The sequence below is a fragment of the Vulpes vulpes genome, chromosome X (assembly GCF_048418805.1).
Source record: "Vulpes vulpes isolate BD-2025 chromosome X, VulVul3, whole genome shotgun sequence".
Lineage (NCBI taxonomy): Eukaryota > Metazoa > Chordata > Mammalia > Carnivora > Canidae > Vulpes > Vulpes vulpes.
Window position 1 is genome coordinate 31,764,103 of NC_132796.1, and position 14,435 is coordinate 31,778,537.

The 14,435-nt window shown below is 36.2% G+C and overlaps 1 pseudogene; it reads left to right on the plus strand.

Annotated features, from left to right (window-relative positions):
• Positions 1 to 580, plus strand: part of LOC112929935 (dnaJ homolog subfamily C member 14 pseudogene) — a 66,633-nt pseudogene extending 66,053 nt beyond the window's left edge.
• The last annotated feature ends 13,855 nt before the right edge of the window (positions 581 to 14,435 follow it).

Below are 14,435 nucleotides of genomic sequence, written 5' to 3' on the forward strand. Positions count from 1 at the left end.
AGGAGAAGGAGAAGAAAAGAAGAAGAAGAAGAAGAAGAAGAAGAAGAAGAAGAAGAAGAAGAAGAAATGAATACTGTGATGTGCAGCCGATACCAAGGAATGCATAGGAGGTTTGAAATGGACCGGGAACCTAAGAGTGCCAGATACTGTGCTGAGTGTAATGGACTGCATCCTGCTGAGGAAGGAGACTTTTGGGCAGAGTCAAGCATGTTGGGCCTCAAGATCACCTATTTTGCACTGATGGATGGAAAGGTGTATGATATCACAGAGTGGGCTGGATGCCAGCATGTGGGAATTTCCCCAGATACCCAGAGTCCCCTATCACATCTCATTTGGTTCTCAGATTCCAGGCACCAGTGGTCGGCAGAGAGAAACCCCAGATGCCCCTCCTGCTGACTTTCAGGATTTCTTGAGCAGGATCTTTCAAGTAATCCCAGGCTAGATGTCCAATGGGAAATTATTTGCAGCTCCTCAGCCTGGTCCTGGGGCCACTGCAGCCTCTAAGCCCAACAGCACACTACCCAAAGGAGAAGCCAAACTGAAGTGGCGGAAGAAATTGAGGAGGCCCTTTCAATGTTGACACCCCTTCTCTTCTTTCCTCGGATCAATGTCAGGCAGTCAAAAGGGCTGTGTATAGCACAGGATGGAGTTTTGATTGTTTATTTTTAAATATTTAAAAAAAATTTTAATCTCAAAAAAAAGAAAATTAATATTACCTAGGTCTTCCCATAACCAGTTACAATGACCCCTCAGACAAATGAATGCATAGTAAAAATTAAATAAATTGTAGTTCACAGTGGAAGCCATATAGAGACTAACCTGTTAGTTCAGAGAGAACTGATTGATAAAGAAATTGTGTTAATGGTGTCAATTTGTGAGAGCAAAACAGCAACCAGAAAGAACACTGTGATTTCTGAAATTGTGTACCTTAACATGTTCTATTGACTCTGAGTGTTTGGGGTGGTGGTAGAGGTCCTCTGATTGTTTTCATTAGTAGTAGAATATATGACTGTAAACTCTGAGAGAGCACTATACAAAGGCTTTCCTTCCCTAGACACTTGATTTATCTTTTAGGGTCAAAGAACAGATGGTGATAATACATGGTTTGTATGTATATTTTTTGATTTATTAAAAATTTCTAGTCTATGGTCATTCTTAATAAATCTATTTTTCTAGTCAACCATCAGATTCACTCACCATATAATTCTCTATTGCAACTATTCTTTTTTAATTTTGTTATTTATTTATGAGAGACAGAGAGAGAGGCAGAGACAGGCAGAGGGAGAAGCAGGCTCCCTATGGGGAGCCTGCTGTGAAACTCAATCCCAGGACTGGAATCATGCCCTGAGCCAAAGGCAGACGCCCAACCACTGAGCAACCCTGGTGCCTCTCTACTGTAACTATTATAGAACTATGAAGGAAATACTAGGTATAAAATTTGAGCATTGCCCTAATCAGAAGAGAGAATTGAAAATTTTCATAAGCCTATTTAAAATGCTCTAGGGTCTTTAATAAAAGTGCTAACATAACACAAAGTATGCTATTTAACATATTTACACACTAAATATCCCCTAATGTCATACAAATGCTAGATGTTACCAGAAACTGGTTTATAGTCCATGTTATTAAAATCTCATATTTCCCACTTCATAAATTATTTCAGAGGCACTTTTCGCCAGCAAGTGACTATAAAGTGCTGGTATTTTTTTTATCCTTTTTAAATACATTTCAAAATTTAACACAGTGGGAAATTGCTCCTCTGTTGGAAATTACATATAGATGTGCTAAGCAAATGAAATTTAGTTGTCTTTCAAATCAAATATATTAATTTCTTCCAGTTTTATTGAGTTATAATTAACAAATAAAAATTTTATATATATATTTTTTTAATTTTATGTATTTAAAGTACACAACTTGATGTTTTTGTAGGCTTATATGTTGTGAAATAATCACTGTTAGGCTAATAAACATATCCATCACCTCACATAGTTATCATTTTCTTGTTTTGTTTTTGTGTGTATGGTAAAAGAACACTAAAGATCTACCCACTTAGTAAATTTCAGGTATATAATACAGTATTGTTAATTTTGGTCACATTTTGCATAACTAAAAATTTGTACCCTTTGACCATCACCTCCCTGTTTTTAACTCCCCCTAGCAACCACCATTCTACTCTCTGTTTTTATGAGTTTGATTATTTATATTCCATATGAAAATGAGATCAGGCAGTATTTGTCTTTTTGTGTCTTGCATATTACACTATTTTCACAAATGGCAGGATTTCCTTCTTAATACATACACACACAGAAATATTATATTTACCGCATTTCTTTATCCATTCATCTGCCAGTAGAAATTTAGGTTTATTCCATATCTTGGCTATTGTGAATAGTGCTGCAATGAAAATTGGAGTGCTGATAACCTCTTTGAGATGCTGGTTTCCTTTTCTTTTTTTATTTATTTGACAGCGAGAAAGAGCACAAGCAGGGAAAGCAGCAGGCAGAGGGACAGGGAGAAGCAGGCTGAGCAGGGAACCTGATGTGAGGCTCGATCCCTGGACTCTGGGATCATGACCTAAGCTGAAGGCAGATGCTTATGCAACTGAGCCACCCGGGTGCCCCGAGATACTGATTTCATTTCTTATGTATATATACCCAGAAGTGGCATTGTGGTTCTATTTTTATTTTTTTTTATTTAAATTCAATTTGCCAGCATATAGTATAACACCCAGTGCTCAGTCCATCAATATTTTTTCATTTTTTGAGGAACCTTCATATACTGTATAATGGTTTTAACAATTTACATTCCCATAAATAGTGTACAAGGGTTCCCTTTGTTCCACATTGTAGCCAACACTTGTTATTTTTTGTTTTGCTAATGGCCATTCTAACAGGTGTTAGGTGATGTCTCATTGTAGTTTTAATTTCCCTTTTCCTGATCATTAGTGAAATTGAGCACCTTTTCATATACCTATTGGTCATTTGTATGTTTTCTTTTGAGAAGTATTTATTCAGATCCTTTACTTGGTAATTTTTTAATCAGGCTATTTGTTTTTCTGCTATTGAGCTGTTTGAGTTATTTATATGTTTTGGATATTAACCACTTATATGATATATGGTCTGCTATTTTCCCCCATTCTGTAGGTTACCTTTTCATTCTGTCATTTGTTTCCTTGGCCATGCAGAAGCCTTTTAGTCTGATGCAAACCCGCTTGCCTATGTTTTCTTGTGTTGCCTGTGCTTTCAGTGTCAAATCCAAATAATCATTGCCCAGACCAATATCAAGAAGCTTTTCCCCTATGTTGTCTTCTAGTAGTATTACAGTTTCAGGTCTTATGTTTAAGTCTTTAATCCATTTTACGTTATGTTTTGTATATGGTATGAGTTAAGGGTTCAATTTCATTTCTCTTTATGTGTATATCCAGTTTCCCCAACACAGTTTATTGAAGAGATTACCGTTTTGCCATTTTGTTTTCATGGCACCCTTATTGAATATTAATTGAGTATGGAGACATTGATTTATTTCTGGGTCCTATTCTGTCCAATGAGCTATGTGTCCGTCTTTATGCTAGTACCATATAGCTTTATGATGTATTTCAAAATCAGTCAGTGTGATGCCTCTATATTTATTCTTCTTGCTCAAGATTCTTTTGGCTTTTTGGAGTCTTTTGTGATTCTATATGAATTTTAGTAATTGTTTTTTTCTAGTTCTGTTAATGAATGCCATTGAGATTTGGATAGAGATTGCATTGAATTAAATTTGTAGATCACTTTTGGTAGTATGGACATTTTAACAATATTAATTCTTCCAATCCATGAACATGAGATGTCTTTCCATTTACCTCTACTTTAATTTTATTTATGATGTTAACTAAAGCAAGTTAAATTCCATACTGTAGGATGTCAACCTGATTTAAAACTTGTAGTTTAATGTTAAAAATAAATATTGTTTTTAATAACACATTTAAAAAAAATAACACATTAAATTAGGTTAACAAGGGCAGCCCGGTTGGCTCAGTGGTTTAGCACCACCTGCAGCCAGGGGTGTGATCCTGGATACCTGGAATCAAGTCCCATGTCGGGCTCCCTGCATGGAACCTGCTTCTTTCTCCCTCTGCCTGTGTCTCTGCCTCTCTCTCTCTGTGTCTCTCATGAATAAATAAATAAAACCTTTAAAAAATATTAGATTAACAATAGGTTAATCAGCTTGTATCAGTTGAATGATCAAGTTACATTCATTTGAAGATGACTCATTTATACATACAAACCATGGAGTATTGTTGATTTCACAAATGTACTTAATTTCATTTAGCTTACATACACGTATAAACAGATCACAAAGTATTTACTATATCTGTCCTAAATATCCATTTAATATAAATACTGCAAGTATTATCACTTCAGTAATTCTCCTTACTTCTCTCACTATAGAAATATTTGGGGTCTTTTTTCAATGGCAAGTTTATATTATAGAATGTTTTCAAGGTTTCAGATTTCAAACAGCAGTGAATACTATTCCAGGCAGTAATTCCTCAGAAGCATGGTCATAAAGGGGTAGTAATTATAAAAGCCAATCCATTGACTCTCTAATCATCTCACATGCCTACAATGACACTCAAATTTTTTGATCCTTGGAACAATGCCATGAATAAATTGGTCTTTTAATCAGAACCTATTCAACCACACAGATCGACAACTGAACTGAATTTGAAATCAGTTTAGTTCTGTCAGCATAACAGTACACAGTCTTCAGCGAGTCTTCTTTACTTTGTGTATCAGTCAAGAGTGGCACTGCAAGAACCTAAACCAGTGGAATTAGGACTGTCTTGTATACAACTAAATTGATTTTAGAAACCAACATATCCAAAGAATCCTTTAGCATCAGCAACATAGAATAAAATGTCTCATTAATCTGGGCACAACCTGTTGTCTCCTGAAGCAATGTCAAGACAGACTCTAGCGGGATCCCTGGGTGGCGCAGCGGTTGGGTGCCTGCCTTTGGCCCAGGGCACGATCCTGGAGACCCGGGATTGAATCCCACGTCGGGCTCCCGGTGCATGGAGCCTGCTTCTCCCTCTGCCTATGACTCTGCCTCTCTCTCTCTCTCTCTCTCTCTCTCTCTCTCTCTCTGTGACTATCATAAACTAAAAAAAAAAAAAAGACAGACTCTAGCAATGGTGTCTTAGAATAAAGCATAATGGCAGTACATATGGAGTTGCAGGTCATTGTGTTGTATGCTGCAGTGATGTAGTCATAAAGGAAACAGACTCTGAAGAAGGCATCCTACTGCATATAGAAAGCCTACCAAGGGAAATGTCGATATCTTAAACTGCACTGATAAGTCTTAGTATCACAGAGACCAGGTGAGTGCATGGTTTTAAAATACATCTGGGGATCCCTGGGTGGCTCAGCGGTTTTAGCACCTGCCTTCGGACCAGGGTGTGATCTTGGAGTCCCGGGATCAAGTCCCACGTCGGGCTTCTGCATGGAGCCTGCTTCTCTCTCTGCCTGTGTCTGCCTCTCTCTTTCTCTCTCATAAATAAAATCTTAAAAAAAAAATACATCTGAAGGGATACCTCAGTGGTTGAGCGTTTGCCTTTGGCTCAGAGCATGATCCCGGAATTCCGGGATCGAGTCCCCCATCAGGCTTCCTACATGGAGCCTGCTTCTCCCTCTACCTGTGTCTCTGCCTCTCTCTCTTTCTGTGTCTTTCTCATGAATAAATAAATAAAATCTTTAAAAAAATACATCTGAAAATTCTTTGACACTCTGCCCCTCAAGAGATGACGTCTAATTTCCCACCTCACTCCTTTTTGAATATAGAAGGGCCTTAGTTAACAACATCTAATAAAGAGAATATAGCTGAAGTGATGCTGTATAACTTCTGAGGCTAGATTAGACAAGGTCGTAAAACTAACCAACTGGCTTGCTGAGGATACTTCCCTTTTGGAACAAAGTACTACAGTATATAGAAGCCTAATCCACATAGAGAGACCACCGTGTAGGTTTTTCTCTTGTTAGCCCCTGCTGAAGTCCCAATCAACAACCAATATCAACCACTAGATATATAAGAAAGGCTTTGAGATGGTTCCAGCTTCAGCCATCATTCAAGTACAACATCATGAGAGATTCTAAGTCAATCTCTGCCAAGCTGAGCTCAAGGCAATCCCTAAAACTTTAATGGAAAAATAATTAACTTTTAATTATTATACCTGTTTAACACCACTAACTACAGACCACATTGTTAATCAGGAAGAGATAATTGAAACAATGGGACATATACAAGGGTAGTAGCTTTTAGAGATGTCTTGTGAGAACATTCCTTCTGAAGCTAGCAGGTTTCCCTGTTATCATCCAAGGATTAAAGCGAATTTCGTCTCCATCAGAGACAATGAGATGTAAATCATGTAAAAGAATGAGAGATTGAGAATAATGGCCACCTGCTTTGTGTATTGTTTCCAAAATATGGAGGAAATTGATTTGTTGAAATTTAAGAAATGGATAAAGAGTAATAATTTTTCCATTCATGAGTGTAACTTCACCCTTCGTCATTAGTATTCTAAGCACCTTGACAGGTATAGTATTCCAGTAGATAGGGTATATCCATATATAATACTACTATAGAACTAACCACTTAATCATATTTTGTATATTAATCTATATGCTTATACTCCATGCTTTTTTTAAAAAAAGGATTTGAGTAAACTTAAAAGAATATGGAAGATCAGAAAATGAATGAGTTTAGAAAAAATTGTGGCAAGAGAAAACAAAATTTAGGGTTTGTACAAAGCATGCCCATGAATTAGGCTAGAATCCACTCAGTTATGACTTAACATGTGTGGGCCAGAAATTTATTCTATATACAGTATTAATGTTCTATATATAGTATTAAGTTTAGACAATTATATAATTCAAAAGGCCCAACAAATCAAATCAAATAATTACTCAAGAGCACTTGCTCCTTGAACTACAAAAATGTGACATTTTTCCTGAGGGGACTGTCCAAACATAAGACATTATCACTATAATGAATCTCTTTTCAATTATTATGTTAACAAAGTCCAGAGTATATATTTCATTTTGTTTTGTCTTTCTTTTGTTTTTCTTTCTTATGGTTTAAATGATGTGATGCCTTTTTATTTAAGAAAATAGGAAATCATAAAGTACAAAGTAAAAAAAAAACTGTTGGCAGATAACTTGAAATACACGGTTAACTAAGGATATATTAGAACATATTTGAAAGGCAGCATAGAGATTGCAAATATTTCTGCTTATTCACATTTTTTTACAAAGTTTTTTCCACACGAAAAATCAGGAAAGGCTTTCTGTGGTGGAAAAGTGTGACACTGTTGCCATATGTTGAGCAATTAAAAGTTATGTTTTATCTAGAGAAATATGTTTGAAACATGAATAATGGTGGGGATGGAGTTGAGAGGTTCATTCCAAAAAAAAAAAAAAAAAAAAAAGGAATGATAGAAGGGTATCTAAGCTAAGGCTCCTCTATCATTTTGGTCATATTAAAGATAAGATATATGTAACCAGGTTTTTGTCTAGAAATTTCCTACATTAATGCTATTGGGTATACTTTGGAAGTAGATGAAATTCATGAGATGAATTATCGTTGCAAACTCTGAATTTTTCATCCCTATCTCTACCTAAATTCTACACAGAATTCTCTCCTAAAAAGTTTGGCTGCCAGAAGTGAAATGTTAAAAAAGGAAGAAAATTCTGTCACTAACAGTTTTCTCAGAAATATGACAATAACAACTTCCTGCATTTTGTGTAATTACATTCATAATTAGAGGGAAAATGATCAAAACTTTTTACTTATAAGCCAAACCCATTTCCTAAGCGGCATATACATTGACTAATATTAGGATTTAAAAATGAAAACATTGTGGCATCTTTATACTTTGTACAAGCAGAAAATTAACAGTGAGGTAAAACTAAAACAAGAATAATTGAAAATTAATGAAAGACTGGTGGCTGCAGTGGGGAGTGTATTGACAATGGGTCTTTCCAAGAAATCTGTGATTTTGCAGTGGAAGGCTCATTCCCGCCCTCCTCACCACAGTTCCTGTGTTCGTGCAAAATGATGTCACAGTCCTCTGGAGAGACCAGATCCTCTCCCCTGACTTACTGCTGTTTCGGTATGGCTGTTTGGAAATATGTTCCTGTTGCTGCCATGATCTCAAGATGCATTGGGAATATTGATTTTTCATTGTGTTCTTTCAAACTGGCCATTTCTCTGGCAGTCTATTTCAGTGAATGTAGTAGAACAGATTGTATTATCCAAACACAGGGAAATAAAATCACAGCTGGGCGGACTCTCAGCAGCAGGTATCTCATCGTGAGCACTCCGTACTGTCTGGCTGATTGTGCCCTAAGCCATCAGAATGCCGAGAAACTTCTGTCACAGATACCACTGTGAACTGGAATGACAGGACTTCTGTGATCTCAAATGAGAAGACTCGGAGATTAGTCTCTGCACGGCCCTTGAAGCCTCCTTTCCTCAACCTAACCTTGCTCAGAGTTTGAGTTGGTGACATGTTTACCTTTATTCTCTTCCCTTAGGAAATAGTGACATTCTCCTCCCTCACTACTGTGAAAACACCGGTGCCCAGGGTGTTTATTGGTCCCTTCATATGCAGCACTGTGGCATACAGGTGGGTTATTTTGAGAGAGGCACAGGAAAATTCTCTTTTGCCCAAATAAATGTTTCTATTTTATTTTAATTTAATGAATGGAATGTGGTAAAATAATTGCATAGGGTAAAGTGGCAGTGTTAAAGTCGTGATATATTTTTCCCTCCATAAATCCAATATGATGAATAATGTGAGCCTGACTAAATGGCAGACACTCTCTTGTTGGAGACCAAGAGCATCACACATTTTGAACAGGAGTGCAAGTTATAGAGCAAAATATGCCATAGTGAGGGTGGGTGACGTTACGAAAATAGCAAATAACAGTTATCTGAGTGGGTTTGCCACCCTAGCAAGATGTGATTGCCCTTGTTTCTGTCATGCCTACTTCCAGACTTTGACTCATGTCTTTAGTGTACTCACCAAGCTGAACTCCTAAGTCAGGCCCAAGATGTTCTATAACTAAACTGTTTTCAGAACACATGGCATAACCCATAACAAATTAGTACTGGCTTATAACCCAAAATATAAAACAAATATCCATGAGTCCATACTAAAATAAATAAATGATTGAATAAATACATTGGGGAAAAGAGACAAATCTTCTATATCAGAAAAGTAGTGTATTTCCCTACACACTACTACTTATACCTTACTGTCCAGAACTGTCTGAGAAGGGGACCTCTCATGGCAAGGGATCTTGGAGAAGCAAATATTTAAGCTAAACATGTTGCCTGGACAACATAATGGTTCTCTTACCTATGTTTTCTTTTAGGAATTTTTTGGTTGGGGTCTTACATTCAAGTATTTAATCCATTTTTTTTTTAAGATTTTATTTATTGGGATGCCTGGGTGGATCAGTGGTTGGGCATATGCCTTCGGCTCAGAGCATGATCCTGGGGTCCAGATTCGAGTCCCACATCGGGTTTGCTCGCTCTCTCTCTCTCTCTCTCTCTCTCTGTCTCTCATGAATAAATAAATAAAATCTCTTAAATAAAAGATTAAATCTCTTAAAAAAAAAGATTTTATTTATTTATTCATGAGAGACACACAGAGAGAGCTAGAGACACAGGCAGAGGGAGAAGCAGGCTCCCTGCAGGAAGCCTGATGCAGGACTCCATTCTAGGACCCTGAGATCATGACCTGAGCTGAAGTCAGACAGTCAAACACTGAGCTACCCTTTAATTCATTTTGAGTTAATTTTTGTATATACAGTAAGATGGTGGTCTATGTTTTATTCTTTTACATGTGGCTGTCCAATTTTTCCAACACCATTTATTGAAGAGACTGTCTTATTTCCATTATATATTCTTGCATCCTTTGTCATAAATTAATAGACTAAGTAACTGGTTTTATTAATGGACTCTCTGTCCTGTTCCAATGATCTATATGTTTCTTCTTGTGCCAGGACCATACTGTTTTGATTACCATAGCATTGTAGTAGCTCTTGAAATCTGGGATTGTGATACTTCCAGCTTTGATCGTCTTTCTCAAGATTGCTTTGGCTATTCAGGGCTTTTTGTGGTTCCATACAAATTTTGGAATTATTTGTTATATTTCTTTAAAAATGCTATTAGTATTTCAATAGGGATTGCATTGACTCTAGATTGCTTTTGGTAGTATGAACATTTTAAAAATATTCTTCCAATCCATGACATGCCTTTCTATTTGTGTGTATCATCTTCAATCTCTCTCATCAATGTCTTATAGTCACCGCTGTGGTTAAATTTATTCCTACATATTTTATTCTTTTTGGTGTAATTGTAAATCGGATAGTTTTCTTAATTTCTGTTTCTGCTAATTTGTTATTAGTATATAGAAATGCAACAGATTTCTGAATATTAACTTTGTATATTTCAGCTTTACTGAATTCATTTATTCTAATAGTTTTTTGGTGAGGTCTTTAAGGTTTTCTAAATGTAGTATTATGTCATTGCAAACAATAACAGTTTTATTACTTTCTTACTAATTTGAATGCCTTCAGTTTCTTGTCTGATTCCTACAGCTAGGATTTCTCATATTATTTTGAATAAAAGTGGTAAGAGTGGATATCTTTGTCTTGTTCCTGATCGTGGAGGAAAAGCTTTCAGTTTCTCACCATTGAGGATGATGCCATGTATGGGTTTGTGAGTTCGTCATATATGGCCTTTTCATTATGTTAAGGTATGTTCCACCTAAACCCATTTTGTTGAGGGTTCTTTTCATGAACGGATACAAGTGAATATATCATTTGTATTTTGTCAAATGTTTTCTGTGACATTTATTGAGATGATCATATGGTTTCATCTTTCCTTTTGCTACTAAGATGAATCATATTGATTGATTTTCAAATACTGAACCACCCTTATATACCTATGATAAACCTCACTTAATTGTGATGAATGATCCTCTTAATTTATTGTATGTGGTTTGCTAATGTTTTGTTGAGGATTTTTGCATCTGTGTTCATCATGGGTATTGGCCTGTAGTTCTCTCTCTCTCTCTCTCTCGCTCACTCTCGTTCTTTCTTTTTTTTTTTTTTTTTTTTTGTAGTGTCTTTGCTTTTGGTATCAGGGCAATGCTGATTTCCTAGAATGAATATACAAGTTTTGTTTACTCTCCTTTATTTTGTAATAATTTGAGAAGAGTAGATATTAACCCTTCTTTAAATGTGTGGTAGAATTCACCTGTGAAGCCATCTGGTCCTGGACTTCTATTTCTTGGGAGTTTTTTGATTATCAATTTAATTCTTGTTGTTGGTTTTTTAAATTTAAAAACCACTTCTTCACATTTGTATTTTTCAAAAACCACATTGGTGAATGTCCAGTTAACTAACCCCCTTTTTAAAAAATTTTTTATTTATTTATGACAGTCACAGAAAGAGAGAGAGAGAGAGAGAGAGGCAGAGACACAGGCAGAGGGAGAAGCAGGCTCCATGCACCGGGAGCCCGATGTGGGATTCGATCCCGGGTTTCCAGGATCGCGCCCTGGGCCAAAGACAGGCGCTAAACCACTGCGCCACCCAGGGATCCCTTACTAACCCCTTTAATATATTTTTTCCTAGCAGCTGTTCTGCTATAGAATTCTCTGATTCTCCTGAGGTTACATATACCTTATTTGGTTTGTCAGCATAATGTGTCCTTTGGACAGCTCATCCTTTGTACAGGTCATCTGTAAGATTATTCTACTTCCCACCTTCTTTCCCCCTTTCTATTTCAAATTTTGTTAATTTTAATATATATAAATTTAGGAAATATAATAGTTAAATCTTATTTTGGCATGCTTTTTCAAAATATTCTTTTAACCTTAGATATACAGTTACACAAATTTATCAAGGCTTTTCCCAAAGTTCTCCTAATCATCACTGGTTGGCTGAAGCTTATCCTCTAGGTTATTCCTCAGTAAAGGCTCGTAGAAATTATGTCACCTAGGTTATTGAATGTATAAAAGTTTTTGTCTGTAGTCATTATATTTGAGGGTCACAAAAAATTTTTTTTGAGGGACAGCTTCCCCGGATAGAAAAGTATTGACTCAAACTTTCCTTTAGAAATATCTCATCGTTGGGACGCCTGGGTGGCTCAGCGGTTGGGCATCTATCTGCCTTTGGCTCAGGGCATGATTCCGGAGTCCCAGGACCAAGTCCCATATCGGGTTCCTTGCATGGAGCCTGCCTCTCTCTCTCTGCTTCTCTCTGTGTCTCTCATGAATAAATAAATCTTTTCTAAAAATCTCTCATAGTCTTAGTTCATTGTCTTCTGTCATTTAATGGTCTGCTGAAAAACATGATCCCAACCTGGGTTTCTTTACCTTTGCATTCTACCTAGATGAACAAAGAATTATTTCCTCATTTTAATACTTCATGATTTTACCAGGAAATGTCTTGAGATTTACTGTCCTGAATCATTTTTCATCAGGTGCATGGTGTTGCCATTCAAATGTATATTAAAATCTTTTTTATTTCAGGATTATTTTCTTAAATAATAGTTTTGAATATGTGTTGAATTGTTTCAGTCTTCTTTGATGACTCAACTTATGTACATATTGGAAATTTATGTACATATCGGACTTTTTTCTGCTTAATTTTTTTAGTTTTGTGGGGGTTCTTTGTATTGGACTTGAAGAGTTTGAGAAATCAAAGATGATTCAATTTTGGAAAATATATAAAAGATATATAAATATATAAGTCCACATAAGTGGCTTAGAAAAGCAAAATAGTAACATCTTTACAGAAGCAGAAAAATCTTTTTTTAAAATATTTTATTTATTTATTCATGAGAGACACAGAGAAAGAGAGAGAGAGGAACAGAGACACAGGCAGAGGGAGAGGCAGGCTCCAGGCAGGGAGCCCAATGTGGGACTCAGTCCTGGGTCTCCAGGATCACGCCCTGGGCCGAAGGCGGCGCTGAACTGCTGAGCCACCCAGGCTGCCCGAAAAATCTTTTTACAAAGCTCAATACAATTTTGTGATAAAAACAGGGTCAACTAAGAATATAAGGAAATCTCCTTAAACTAAATAAAAATTTCTATAAAATTCCTAAACGAAATGTCATTCAGGTATGTTCCTTTTATTAGTTATTTTAGAAATATTTTCATATTTTATTATGGAAAATTTTAATAATAAGAGAGAAAACAGTATAATGGACCTCAATATTGTTTCCCCTGTACACCTACCCACTTTCTTCTTTTTTTTTTTTAAAGATTTTATTCATTCATGAGAGACATAGAGATAGAGAGAGAGAGAGAGAGAGAGAGAGAGAGGCAGAGACACAGGTAGAAGGAGAAGCAGGCTCCATGCAGGGAGCTGGACTTGGGACTCATCCCAGGTCTCTAGGATCCCACCCCAGGCTGAATGCAGCGCTAAACCGCTGAGCCATTGGGGGTGCCCCCTACCCACTTTCTTAACAAATGTCCGATACATCCCCTATCTCACCCTATTGGGATTATTTTGAAGCAGATCCCAGTCATCATGTTATTCCATCTGTAGATATTTCTGAATGTACCTCTAAGTTAAAGTTAACAACCTCTAAGTTAACAAGTTAACAACCTCTAAGTTAAAAACAAGACTCTAAAAACAAGAATATCCTATCACCCCTACATAGTAAGTAGAATGCCTTAATATCATACATTATGTAGCCTATACATTGCAATAGGTTATGTCCCTAATTCTTTTCATTGATAGAATGCCTCTCTTTCCTTTATTTTCTTGCTGTTTATTTTCTGGGGAAAAAAACGGAAGGGTTTCTTCTATACTGTTTCACACAATCTGGATTTTGCTAATTGAATCCCTGTAGTTTAGTTTAATATGGTCCCTTGTCTCTTGTATTTTATGCAAATTCTTGATTAAATCTAACTTTCATTAGATTCTGATTTGCATTTTTAGCAAAACAGCTTCATAAATGGGATGATGTGCTGTTGTTAGAAAGCACAGAATATGTAGCACTCTCTGTTTCATAATAAGAACCATTGATGGGCTTTCCCTTGTTCCATTATTTCATTAAGGGTTGCAAAATGATGGTGTTTTAATTAAATTATTATTTTTTCATGTGTTAGCTAGAATGCCTTTATAAAGATGTACCTAAAGTTACAGTGAGTTCTAGAAAGGCCAGACTAATGCTTAATACTTTTATTTTCGAAGTGATGAATTTACTCCTTTAAATTCTCCAAAGTTGACCAATGAATGTGATGAGGGGTGTGTGTGTGTGTGTGTGTGTGTGTGTGTGTGTGTGTATGTGTGTGTTAGAAAGTACTCATGGATATAAACATTTAAAAACTTGTTTTTGTTCCCATTCACTGTAGTAATTATTATTTAATAATC